The 13,383-nt window shown below is 28.3% G+C and overlaps 1 long non-coding RNA gene across 1 annotated transcript; it reads right to left on the bottom strand.

The window, feature by feature from the left end:
* Positions 1-8,855: 8,855 nt before the first annotated feature.
* On the bottom strand, positions 8,856-10,279 carry LOC129989444 (uncharacterized). The gene is made up of 2 exons (XR_008785774.1): positions 10,184-10,279; positions 8,856-8,981 (listed from the first exon to the last, which is right to left on the bottom strand). It is a non-coding gene; the product is annotated as an uncharacterized LOC129989444 (long non-coding RNA).
* Between the last annotated feature and the right edge of the window lie 3,104 nt (positions 10,280-13,383).

The raw sequence follows: 13,383 nt of genomic DNA, 5'->3' as shown, positions 1-13,383 counted from the left end.
CATATTTTATACAAAATACATAATTTCAACACGTAATTAAACTTTTCTGATATTAATCAGAAATAAATTTTTGTAAACTTAAATAATAGTTAAAACCATTTTGATACATAATATCTATCATATAATGTCAACTCAATTTTTCTGTAGAATAAAATTTAATTTTTGAAAAATTTTCTTATCGTTGGTATTTAATATCCGCTAACTTTCATACTTTTTTTAATAATCAATATCAGAGACTCTTTCAAAAATTTTAATTTTTTTTTATTTCAGTAATTATATTGTGGAAATTATAGTATATGATTGAAGAATCCGAATTCTGAAAAATGTGCTTAACTAAATGTCGTTTTTATATTTGGATATGAAACAACCATCTATTAATAACTTTACTGAAAACAAATGCATTTTGATATTTCTGTTGATAAAATTATTATATAATCAAATTTCTCCCTGAATAAATATTTTTTCTACAAAATATTGTAATGGAAACGCAAGTAAAATTTGCGCTAAAAACATCATCTTCAGAAATATTTTTGTTTAGCTGAAAGTCAGTCTATTTTACATGCAGAAGATATAAATTCGTTGAAAATGATTAAAGTTGCTTTGGAAAAACAGAAGAAATGAAAATTTGGTGATACTATTGGAAATATATATAAATGTACGCTAACAAATATTTATCACAGAACATTATAAAGAAAATATTTACATGGAAAATAATTAAAATCAAATTAAATTATAATAAATATGACTAAATATAATTTAACATAATGTCTTAGTATTTTATTAGTGGTATTTTTAATTCGTTAAGAAGTGATAGAAATGGATATTTTTCAAAAAGAAAAGAAATAAATTTTATTTTACACCAATGTCTTGATTACTTCTCGGTATATTTCTTCATATTGTTTTTAAATTAAATAAAATTGCTTATCAAACGTTATATTTTTTCCGAAATGGAAATTTTTTCAAATATTTTAAAAGGTTAATGGCAACATAAATATGTTATTGAAAGTTGCTGGATGAAATACTTCCTAAGAGAAGAAGTTGTAGACAAATTTAACAATAATTGACATAGTTTATTAGTATGCCTTTCAAATGATTAATTTTATACCAGAAACCAGTTGAAGTTTCGTAAATTGCGAGATAAGGGAATCTATTTAAACGCTCGTCGAAAGGATTTAAAATGATCCAGAAAAAAAAATATTATATCTGTCAATAATGCAAATGATTTTCGACTATGCCAATAATATCTTGAGGGCAGGCGAGTCTTTGGGAAATACCTCACATTTTTAAAGCACTAGATTGAAGAAACAAACAATGTATTCCGACTGATTCGACTTAAGAATTTAGATCAGTATCTGTGCTGAAGAATATACAACGAATGAATCATGTATGAGATATTGATAAATCGTCGATCTGTCAGATATAGATACGATAAAGATAAGATCTGTCAGATACAGATAAAGATGCAGAAGCTTGTATTCATAAAAAATTCTTATTAAAGTGAATAAAGTTATATCATAAATAACATTCTACAGTTTCAAGAAAATATTATTTACAGTCAGACATAGTGATTCAGTTTAGCCATATCGCATATTGTAACAGTTTTATATTTGTTACTTGGTGCCAACATTCTTCGTTCATTCCTTGGTTGTAAAAAGTTTTGAATCGACGAAGTACATCCTGTCTAATGGACGTAATTGATGATTGCTGTGGGGATTTAAAATTATGAAAACTACAACATTTTTTTTGTTATTTTAATAACAGTATTAGTCACATGGATTTCTCAGTTTCCAAACGTAACAGAGCAGAGGGTTTCAAGGTTTGGTCAGATAATATCAACAATGTATTTAAATGATTGAAGCAAAGCAGTCTTGCAAAATAATATGAAAAACAAAAAGTAATTAAAATGTCGAAAGCCTATAACAGAAAATTAATCGTAGATGAAAAGTAACTTAGAGATTAAATCAGATAGACTTAATTAATTGCGTAGTTTCATAAATCAAATTATAAATTAAGTATATTTATATATCAGAACCTTTTTGATTTATCATGCCTTCAAGTGTAATATTTAATTTCGCAGAGACATGAAACGAGAAAATTTTTCTAAGGGTTTTCAAAATATATTTACATTTCCAACCTTTATTAAGATTTGTGTGGTATTATTCTGTGATAAGCCATAAAAAGAATGGTTAATATAGATGAGATTGATAATTTATCACCTTTCTCATAATTTGAGAAAATGATCAAGGATAAAAATTTGTAATTTCCTTTAAAGAAAAGGGTTCGATCAAAGGAGCAACACATCTTGGTGTTGAAATGTACCTACATGGTACAGTGTCTATTTAAATCTCATTAACTCAGCTTTGCTTAAAAAAATCAGTTTTCAAAATATACATACATTATTCTGCCTGTAAGACGCATACACTAAAGTTTTAAATGAATCCTAAAGGGCTATAAATCAAAATATTTTGATTGCAGTAATTACTTTTTAACAGTGAATTCAGATATGTGTTGCTGTTGTTGTTTCTTATGGCACTTGCCATTAAGCCTGAGGGGGAGCGCCTCTTGTTTCTATAGTAGCGCCATCCAGGGCCAAGAGAACGACTTAGCAACACACACGTCACAACCCTTTTTACGGGGCGGACTTCAGTCACACGTTTCATTCACTCAACCACCGATCGTAATTTAGACCTGAATCGGAGAACGATCACCCCTGATCCTGTACCCCCAGTTTTATTACTCTCAACATAGTGGACTTTGCGACCACGACAGATTTAAGGCGCGTCAGCCGCCAAGCACGCGGGGAAACTTCGGCCTGCGGGGTTTAAACTCGCAACCTAAGGGACGCGAATCCGACGCTCTACCAACCAGGCTATCCCGGGCCAGATATGTAGTTTTGTAAATCATTGTAAATATTTTTTTAAAATAAGTATAAATTAAATGAAATAATTAGTGATTAAATTTTGCATTCAGCATCACATTACAGTCCAGTTTCCCTACACGTTAATAATAATAATATTGTTACGAAATTTCCGGGGTTCATTTGGATAGTGGGAGTTATATGGTGTGGAGAACGCTCAATCAGCAGGTGGCAGTAGAAAAAAAAACGACGTTTATTTACACGAATACACACAGGACAGCAGAAAGACGACAACTATATACAGCACAGAGAAGACAATTATCTTCAGCCGCGAGATGTGCAAAGAGCAGCACGCAAGAAGACTCTAGTGCAGACAGTGGCGCACAGCTTAGTTTAGCACTAGCTTGACTCCGTCGCTACTCTGCTAATCCCTGGAAGACCAGTTCTTCACGATCGCTTCCGACTACGACTACTCTGGCAGCTGCTTCTGCCTCCTTTTATAGGTCTCAGGAGGCGGGGCTAAAAGCCTCTCAACCAATAAGGAACGTTCGAGGCGTATCACGGTTCCTAATGGACGGATCGGGAAAATTCTCGATGTTTCGGGTATAATCCATTTTGTCGCCAAAGTCAGTCACCAAATGGTTGCCAAGTTTGTTGCCAAGCTCCGGGGCCTCCAAGGCGACACCCGGAGTCCGTCCAATACAGATGACTGTAAAACTGTCTTTCTGATGATGGAACCAACTATGCTGGGAAGCCGCATCACAGATTCGTAACAATATTTTTGCTGGTAATTTTTCGCGATGAATTTTTAAAATGTTCATGCTTTAACTGAATGTATTTGTGTATTTCTTTCATTAAATATTTCAAAAATAATACCATGCAGTTATATATCAAGTTATTTATGTGATTTTTGAATGATATGCAAATCATGTATTATCTTACTTCACATTGTATATCATTATACTGTGTAACTGTAAATATAATGTAAATACTATGTTTGTTTTGACAATAAAAAAAATTATATGCATTATGGAAGTCTTCTGATGAGACTCAATTTTTTTTTCTTGCAAGAATTACTGCAACGTTATCGAAAAAGAATTTGAAAATTAATTAATAAATATCAAGGATTGACAATTGCAGTTTTTCAAAAAGTTGCACGAAATGTTATTGAAAAAAATTTGAATAAAAATTTGTTTATCAAATCTATGCGAGGTTTAAAACATATTCCTTTTTGAAGAAAAGTTAATCAAGAAATTTATATTAACATTTATTTAAAAAAAATGCTGAAATTGATATCAGAATTATTTTTTACCCTATTTTATTTTTATGAAAGTTTGAAATTTCTTCTTTAACTTCAAATCTTTTTCGTTTGTATTACACTTAATAAATGTCTTATAAACATTTCTAGTTTGAAATAGTAAGTTAAACAAATTAATCTACAATGAAATTTTATTTATGTACTAATTATTTTATTTAAAATATTGTTAATATTTATGTCCGTTGCGGACAATTTAAGCTATGGTATTATACCATACAAAATGCATAAATGGTGAAAGAGTATCACCTTTTAATGATTCAATAGCATACTAAATTTATGAAATTGAAGCATTATTTAATTATTATTAGAAAATTATTAAAACTTTTAAATCTAAAATATCAACAACTGTTGATAATTTAAAACCTAAATTCATGGTATGATTATCTTCGTTTCCGAAAATTCTTTATTTCTCAGATAATTTAGTTCGATAAAATTTATTTGTATTGTTTACTAAAATAAAAAAATATTGACTTTGCTGTCATCTCTCTCTTCTTTAAGCAATATAAATACTTTCGTTATCGTTTATGCCTACATAATCAGATTTCTTCTGGGAAAAAATACGAGTAATTCTATTTTGAACGACACTTAACTGATCCTAAAATTAAAATTAAATTAAATTTTTAAGGATTCATGAATAATAGTTCCATTTCCAATTTTTCCAAGGGGAAAACTGATTATGTTAAGTTTAGAAATGAATGTATTAGGAATTGAAAAGTTGACATTCAATTTAGGAGAAAAAATAAACCTAAATTTAAAAAATAAACCTATATATATATATATATATATATATATATATATATATATATATATATATATATATATATATATATATATATATATATATATATATATATATATATATATTGTTACGAATCTGTGATGCGGCGTCCCAGCATAGTTGGTTTCATAGAAGGTCCCAGAGCTTGGCGACCATTTGGCTACTTGGCGACGAATTTGGCGACTTTGGCGCCAAAATAGATTATACCCGAAACATCGAGAATTTTCCCGAACGTCCAGTAGGAACCAAGATACGCCTCGAACGTTCCTGAATGGATAAGAGGATTCTAGCCCCGCCTCCTGAGACCTATAAAAGGAGCTGAAGCTGCCGGGGAGTTGTCGTGAATTGATTAGTCGTAGTCGTAAATTGAGTAGTCATGGAAGTGACAGAGGAGAGTAGTCGGGATCGACGGAGAAGAGTAGTCGGAATCGATAGTGAAGAACTGGTCTTCTAGGGATAAGCGGAGCTGCGACGGAGTCAAGATAATGCTGAACTAAGCTGTGCACTACTGTCTGCAGTAGAGTCTTATTGTATGCTGCTGTGTACACTGCACGTCTCGGCTGAAGATAATCGTCTTCTGTGCGGTATATAGTTGTCGTCTTTGTGCTGTAATGTGCGCCTTCGTGTAAATAAACATCGTTGTTTCAATTTCTACTGCCGCCTGCTGATTGAGTGTTCTCCACACGATATAACTCCCACTATCCAAACGAACCCTATAAATTTCGTAACAATATATATATATATATCTGTGTGTGTGTGTGTGTGTGAAGAGACTTTCTATTTCATGACGTCATTTTATTTCATCTTGAAGAAGCACGAATTCTTTACAGCATAAGCGACGAGCAACGCATAACACAGAGCGACACAGAAAGGAATGAGGAAAAATCTCTTGAACATTTTATCCCAGGTCTTATATATCCTGAGATTTTGATAGGGAAAATATTTCTTTACCGTACTAATATATTACTAAGATTTCGATTTTTGCTACACGCGTCGATAAGGCAGGGGAAACACAGGCATCTTTTCAAAAGAATGTGCTTACTGGGCATTTTCCTGTCCCTTCTCGCTGACCGTGAAAATGTCAGGTTTTTAGCCGATTCAGCAATTTTACAAAGTTACTCTTGAATTAATTACTTGTAAGAAGTGGAATTGGATCACAAAATAAGAGAATATTTTAGAATAAAGTTACTATGGTCTAAATTAAGATAAAATCTTGGAAATTAATTAATTAAACTGATATTAAAATTTAAATATCATTATATATATATATATATATATATATATATATATATATATATATATATATATATATATATATATAAGTAACCAATCTAAAGTAAGAAAAAGTTTGAAAACGAAACTAAAATGAAAACGAAACAAAACAGTTTCGAAATCGCAACTAAAATTTATTACCTATTTAAACTAAAACCAAAAAGGAACTTCATAGTATTTAGAGAGCGCAATTGCAGCTACTTCTAAAACACAGATGAATTGATACAAAAGTATTAGAATCAAGTTAATAGGAAAAACAAAAATCAAATAAAAATTAAACCAAAAAAAACTATTAAAAAATATTAAAAAAGAATCCGGCCTGAAGACTTTTTCAAGGGTCACCCTCAGGCAGGGATTCAAATGAAGGGATTTTTTCTGTGAGGACATACAGACATAAGTCTAATAATGATTCCTCGTGACCCGAAAATCCCCTGAAATTATGCTCAAGAGATATACCATTTTAACAGAAAGGAAATACAAAATAACAAATTAGAAAAAAACCACAAAGTAAAAATACAATAAAAACAATAACAATAAAAACAAAAACAGCATTAAAATTAAAAACGAAAAGGCCAGAACATACCATCCAACAGTAAAGGAAACTTTAAACAATCGATTGTGATTTCCTGTTTTTAAAAGTTAATCTTTTGGCTTAAATAAAAATAGAACTTTACTTGCATATTGGATCACTCAATAGATGGCGCTGGGTGCCTACCTCTGTTTACATAATTTACCGTTAACTTTTAAAATATATATATATATATATATATATATATATATATGAAGTTACTATGGGCTAAATTAAGATAAAATCTTGGAAATTAATTAAACTGATATTAAAATTTAAATATCATTATATATATATATATATATATATATATATATATATATATATATATATATATATATATATATATATATATATATATATATATATATATATATATATATATATATATTGTATTTTAATTAAGTTTTTTTAATGTGTTAACACTATTCTTATGAATGCGTTTCATATATTTATGAAATTTTTATTTACAGAAACATCTTAATTTTATATAGAATTCTTTAAACCAATAAAAATGTATTCATGCTTATTTTTTAATTATTGATTAATTACAACATATCAATAATTGATTAAAATTGAAGCAAAATATTTATTGAAATATAAATCAAATCGAGGTATAAGGTGGTGAGTAATTCACATTATTTCTATAACTGTAATGAAATACGACTCGTGGTTAATACGATTTGATTATTAAAGTTATTTTTAAATTTAAATCAATTCTTTTAAGGCAAGTGAGTCATTTTCATATACCATTGTTTGACACTTTTCCGTGTGATTCCAGATAAGTACTCAAAAAGACTCATTCTTATTTCTTCTTTTGATACATTGTAAGTTCAATAATAATTTCAAATTTATCTTAAATCAAAATTCTTTCAGTTACTGGTTATTATTAAGACGATGACGTGAAATACATTTTTGTGATCACATTAAAGCGCTTATATAATTTGAAGTAAATATCTTTTTATATAATGTCACTGAGTGTGATTGTGCGTATGCATTGATTCTTGACAGAACAGACCATTTGCCGAAGAGATACCAACTTTAGCATACATAGACTTCGGAAGTTGCAAATTTGCAACATGGAGTAGTTTATTTGGAAACCTGCATCTCTACAAATAATAATGGAGAATATGTGTGTATCTGCGCGAATATTTGCACTGTACAGGCCATATAATTTGAACTATGTCTAGCATATATAGAATATTTATACTCAAGAGTATTTCAATTTATGCATTCTCTGTGATGTTTTCATTGTTCCAAATCGCTATTCTTCCATTTTCCTTAGAGTTCAATCTTTTGGAAGCAAAAAGTTGGAGTGTAAATACTTCTTGAGTTGCAGATATTTATTAAAATAAATTTTTTTTCTAAAGTTTTAATTAATTGTTTAACAAAAGTTTTTCAATATCTCAACATTTACTTCTATCATAAATGGGGCATATTTTTACATAAAAATCTCAAATAAATTTTTAAAAAATCTTTTCAATTATGCTGTTCTACAGCATCTGTATTTTTATTTGAACATTTTTCTAAGATGTTAAATATATTAATTAATGCATGTTATAGCTAAGGTATATAATAAGAGTAAATTTTAAAACAGCATAAACCAATCGATCAAAAAGTATTTTGCGGTAATCCTAGAGTCTCTTATTTCCTTTTAAATTTACTTCTAGACCTATCCCTAAGTTTTTGTTTTCCTCGTAAAATTGTTTTCTAGAATTTTTCTCAGTAGAATTTAAACAAAATATTTTTATTTATCACAATATAATACAATTTGAATGAACTTTTTCTATTTTTGATTGTTATTTTGTTTCTCTGATCATTTTCTTCCTTTTAATGTTTATGTTTCGTCATGAATTTATATTACTATTGTTTTGACAGGGCAGATATTATATTTTGACTAGAATGAATTATGCAATTAAGATTGATCTATATTGAGAATATGTTTAAATAAATGTGTTTCAATGAAAAAAAGCGCATTTTTAAAATTGATTTCTTAAATGGCCTTCTCCAGATTGAAATACACCCATACAAACAAACGCACACACTTATATAAGCAAGACAATGAAAGCAGTAACCAATTTTATTTCACAAATATGCTTGTTTTACATAACTACTAAAATGCAGAAATGTTCAAAACGTTTTTATTACACGATCCCATCGGCAAGGTTGGCAGCTTTGTCGAAGATACCTATGAAATAAAAAGAGTTATAACTGTGTATTAAATGAAATCCTTTGAGTTACGTAAAAATTTCTTGACGGATTGGATACAACATTTTATAATTACATTATGAAATAAAAAAAAATTATTTATTCTTATTTAAAATAACAATAAAATTAATATAATCGTTTACTATAGTACTTATTTTTTACTATAAGTAATAATTGAATTTATTTATCATATTCACAATCTTTCTTAACCAACTATTATGCTACTTCTAAAACAACATTTTGAAAATTCTCTAGAATATCCCTTTTCCTTACTCAAAATCTCTTTTGCCCCTTAACTTCCTTCCCTTGAAGTCCATTTACAATAATTTAAATTTACAGACAAATGCAGAATTTTTAACTAGTTTTTTGGCTTTTAATAGTTAAGGATACCATTTGATAACCGCCTGGAGACATTAAAATTTGGAGGAAAGTATGAAACATTGCTTTTGATACCTGAGAAGGAAATTATGGAAAATAATATCTCCTATCCACCAAGACTTCTATTTACTTTCCTTTCCTCGCATAATGATGTTGTGTTATATTATATATCAATTCGCAAGACTTCAATGTTTTAAGTTGAATGTAATGTTAATTCGTAATAAGATATGAAGTAAAAATAAAAACTTTATGAAGTTTTGTCTTACATTTTGCTCCTTATTATAAACTTCTGAATAGTTTCATGATGAAATTTTAAATTTAAGAAACAAATCACAGCTGTAAATTGGATTTACAATTTGATAAATTTATTGCTCAGAAATATTTTAATTGTTAATTTATTTGGGCTCTTTTCTTGGATAATTATGACTTTTTATTTAGACCCAAATGTAAATTTTAAAAATCATCTCACAAATGAAATATTTATCTATTATTTTTAACATATATTATGAGCCAATAATATTAACCGCTAAAATTGGATTATGGAGATTCAATCACTTATCTTTCGTTCTTAATTTCATGTAATGTCATCAAACGATATTATTTAAATAAGAGCATAATTATGATGTGCAAAAAAACTGAAATATGTTTAGTTATCATAAATATTGGTGGAATATTTTTTAAAAAGAAAATTCTTTATGATATGTTTTATTATTAATTTTGAAATAGTTTCTTCTAAAACCTAAAAGTACAAGCAAAATTGTAACATATCCAAATTTTAAGTCAAACAAGATATATGCTACTTACTTCCATCTCCATGGTTGTGATGTCTACCACCTGGGAAATGATTGAATATTTTATTTCAAATAGTTTCACTTTTTTCCTATGTGATTATTTTTTAGTTTAAAATTATTGTTTCCCAATCGAGATGAAAACTTTTAAAATTTAATGACCACATTTTGATAAATAGTTTTGAAATTAATCATTTGAAAATAGATGTAAAAATAAACTTCTGCTGCTTAAAATTGTACGGAGAATAAACTGATAACCTAATTTCATCCTTTATAGAAAGCTGAAACTTTTTAAAGTAAAAAGATAAGCTTGTTGGGAAAAAACAAACAAACAATATAGATTATTTGAAATGAATTGCCTTTATTCATTCTACAGGGTGCGGCAAAAAAACTCGGACAAAATTTTATAATATAGAAGTCAATTTATTTCTTTTTAATTTTCGTTTTTTTATCTATCACTTCAATTATAACATATTTTACAATGTATCTTTTAGTTTACGTATTATTTTTTTAGCTTTTAGACAATGCCAAGCAAAATATATGCTATTTTATATTTGTCTAAGCAAGGAAAAAGACAGTATGAAGTCGTTCGTTCTTACTGTGCCTCGGCAAGCAGTGTTTGATGCAACTTTTCATTTTAAAGAGATTGGCAATGGTAGTCAAAGGCCAGGAAGTAAACGAAAACGTATGGTGAACGCTTTCAATAGCCGTAAGTCAATCAAAAAGCGATTTTAATGAAATTCGAGGGTTTCACTGACAAAGATATCTCTTGAACTGGTATTAAAGGACTGAACAGTACTACGAATAGCCAAAACAGGGCTAGGACTGAAGCCCTACTAGTTCCAAAAAGCTCAGCTTCTCATTGAAGAAAACAAACTCGTGCGGCTCCGAAGACGCCAAAAACTTTTGAAGCGGGCCGCAAGTCCGTCCAAGGAAGATATTCCAAGTCCAAGGTATATATTCCTTTTTACTAAAGAATATCTCTGTATCGTTGAAACTTCGTAACTACAAGAACTATAGGATCTAATCTGTAGTATCTCCAAAGCACTCCAGCAATTGTTGATCATCGCAAAAATGCAAGTCAATGGTGGTGTGGGGCGGAATTCGGGCAAACGACAAAACATATCTGTTTTTTTTATGAGAACGGTGAAATAAATAAAAAAATGCACTAGTGGGACATACTAGAAGCTGTTGTGTTTCTGTTTTCCAAAACGCACATCGGCAAGGGAAAGTAGGAGTTTCAACAGCAAGGCTAAAGTGGCAGAAGAGTGGTGCAAGACTCATTTTCCGGACGTGATACCTTCTGAAGAGTTAGCACATTTCTCGCCGAATCTCAATCCGATGATTACAGTGTGCTTTCCATTTTGGAGTATAGGGCTTGCACTAAATGCCGTAAAAATTTGGACACTCTAAAGTAACGGCTTCTGTGGGAATGGGATAGATTATATGTAGAAGACTTGCGGTCATTTTGCTGAAAATTTCAATACGCGTTTGTTAATCTGCATCGCTGAAGAATGGGACCACTTTAAAACAAATTAATAAATTATTTATGAATAAAAGTCTATTTTTAATATTATTTGTTATATTTTGTTTATTTATTTATTTTTAATAAATTTAGATTAAAAAAAATTGCCAGGCTTTTTTTTGCCGCACCCTATATTTACTTGTAGATTGTTGGAAAAAATTTTAACATTTTCAAAATTTTCTCTAAACCTTTTGTTTAAAATTTGAAAGTGTACCTTTTCTGCTATGATGTTTTATGTTCCCTTATCAAATAAAGAATTATTTGGAGTAGTGAATTAAAAAAGTTTTCTGCTTCTTGCAATTATCTATTTATTTAGATTGTTCGATTTTAAATGTCCTTTAGTTATTGTATTTAGCATCTTTATATATAATTATCAATAAACTTTTCAAACATTTGCCGTTATACAAAAGATTTTCTTCGTTGGTAGTCTCTAATTATAAAAAGGAGAGACTATGAATTAAAATATACAAAAGTTTTTGTTTAATTTTAAAGGGATACTTTCAATTTGAATATAAATTCGGGATCCGAAATTGCACTTTATTAAATTTAAAATAATTTAAAGTTGAGTTCAATTATGACTAAAAGATCTTGTTTCATTCATTGAAGTATTCGCAACAAATTTTGATCGATAATATAAATGAAATGGGATATGTTTTCTTGCTGATAGATACAGCAAACTATAAATAAATGGACATTCTACTTACCAGAGGGTACTGGAAAATAAATAAATGAATAAGATGAAAACATAGCTCAATTTACTAATTTAATTTAGATGGTGTTTAACTCACAATAGAAGCATTATTTGGAAAAAAATCATTTAAAAATAAAATATTTATTTGATATATTAATTTATATCAAATACTTTAAAAGAGAGGAAATTAGAAGTTTAATTAATATCTAAAAGTTTCACAAAAAGTAACTCTTATTCTTCTTATAATCTATGCTTCACCCAAAAGTACAAAATATTTCCAAAAAATTTTTCATAAAATATTTTTTGAGTTCTTTTAAAGTTGCATATTTAACAGCATAATTTTAACTAAACTTTCAGTGAAATAATAATTATGTTTAGAAATACAAAAAATAAATTTTTTTTAAAATATTGTATGCATCCATGCGGTAAAATAAAATATATAATATTGTTAGTATATAATATAGTTATCTCATAACTATATATATAATATAGTTATGAGAAGATCACGGTTATTTTTATTCACGTTTTTCATTTCTACTTTTATTTCCCATGAATGTATAGACAGTTTTGGGCAATATTAGAAGGTATATTTAACGAAATAAATTTATTTAGTCAAATGTATTATTATTTTTTATAATTATTTTACAATTCATACTGTTTAAAAATGATAATAATTGTTAAGTAAAATATGAATTTATATAAAAAAAGGACTACTTGGAATAATACTATTGACATGTGATTTTTTTAAGTTAAAATTCCATACTCAATTTCATATTATCCGAATGTTTTTATATTTTAAAATCTGAAACTGGATGACAAAAAATACGTTTATCATCATTTCATTTCTTTTTGTCAAATTATTTAACTTTGTACTGCAGGATTTTGTATTAAAAGAAACAACACACTTACCTTCATAATCTTAAAAAATATAAAAATTAATTTTAATAAAACCATATTAAATAAATACTTTATATTAGAGTGAGTAAAGAATTTTTACAGT

This window comes from Argiope bruennichi, chromosome 2 (genome assembly GCF_947563725.1).
Source record: "Argiope bruennichi chromosome 2, qqArgBrue1.1, whole genome shotgun sequence".
Lineage (NCBI taxonomy): Eukaryota > Metazoa > Arthropoda > Arachnida > Araneae > Araneidae > Argiope > Argiope bruennichi.
This window is presented reverse-complemented; position numbering and strand designations above follow the sequence as displayed.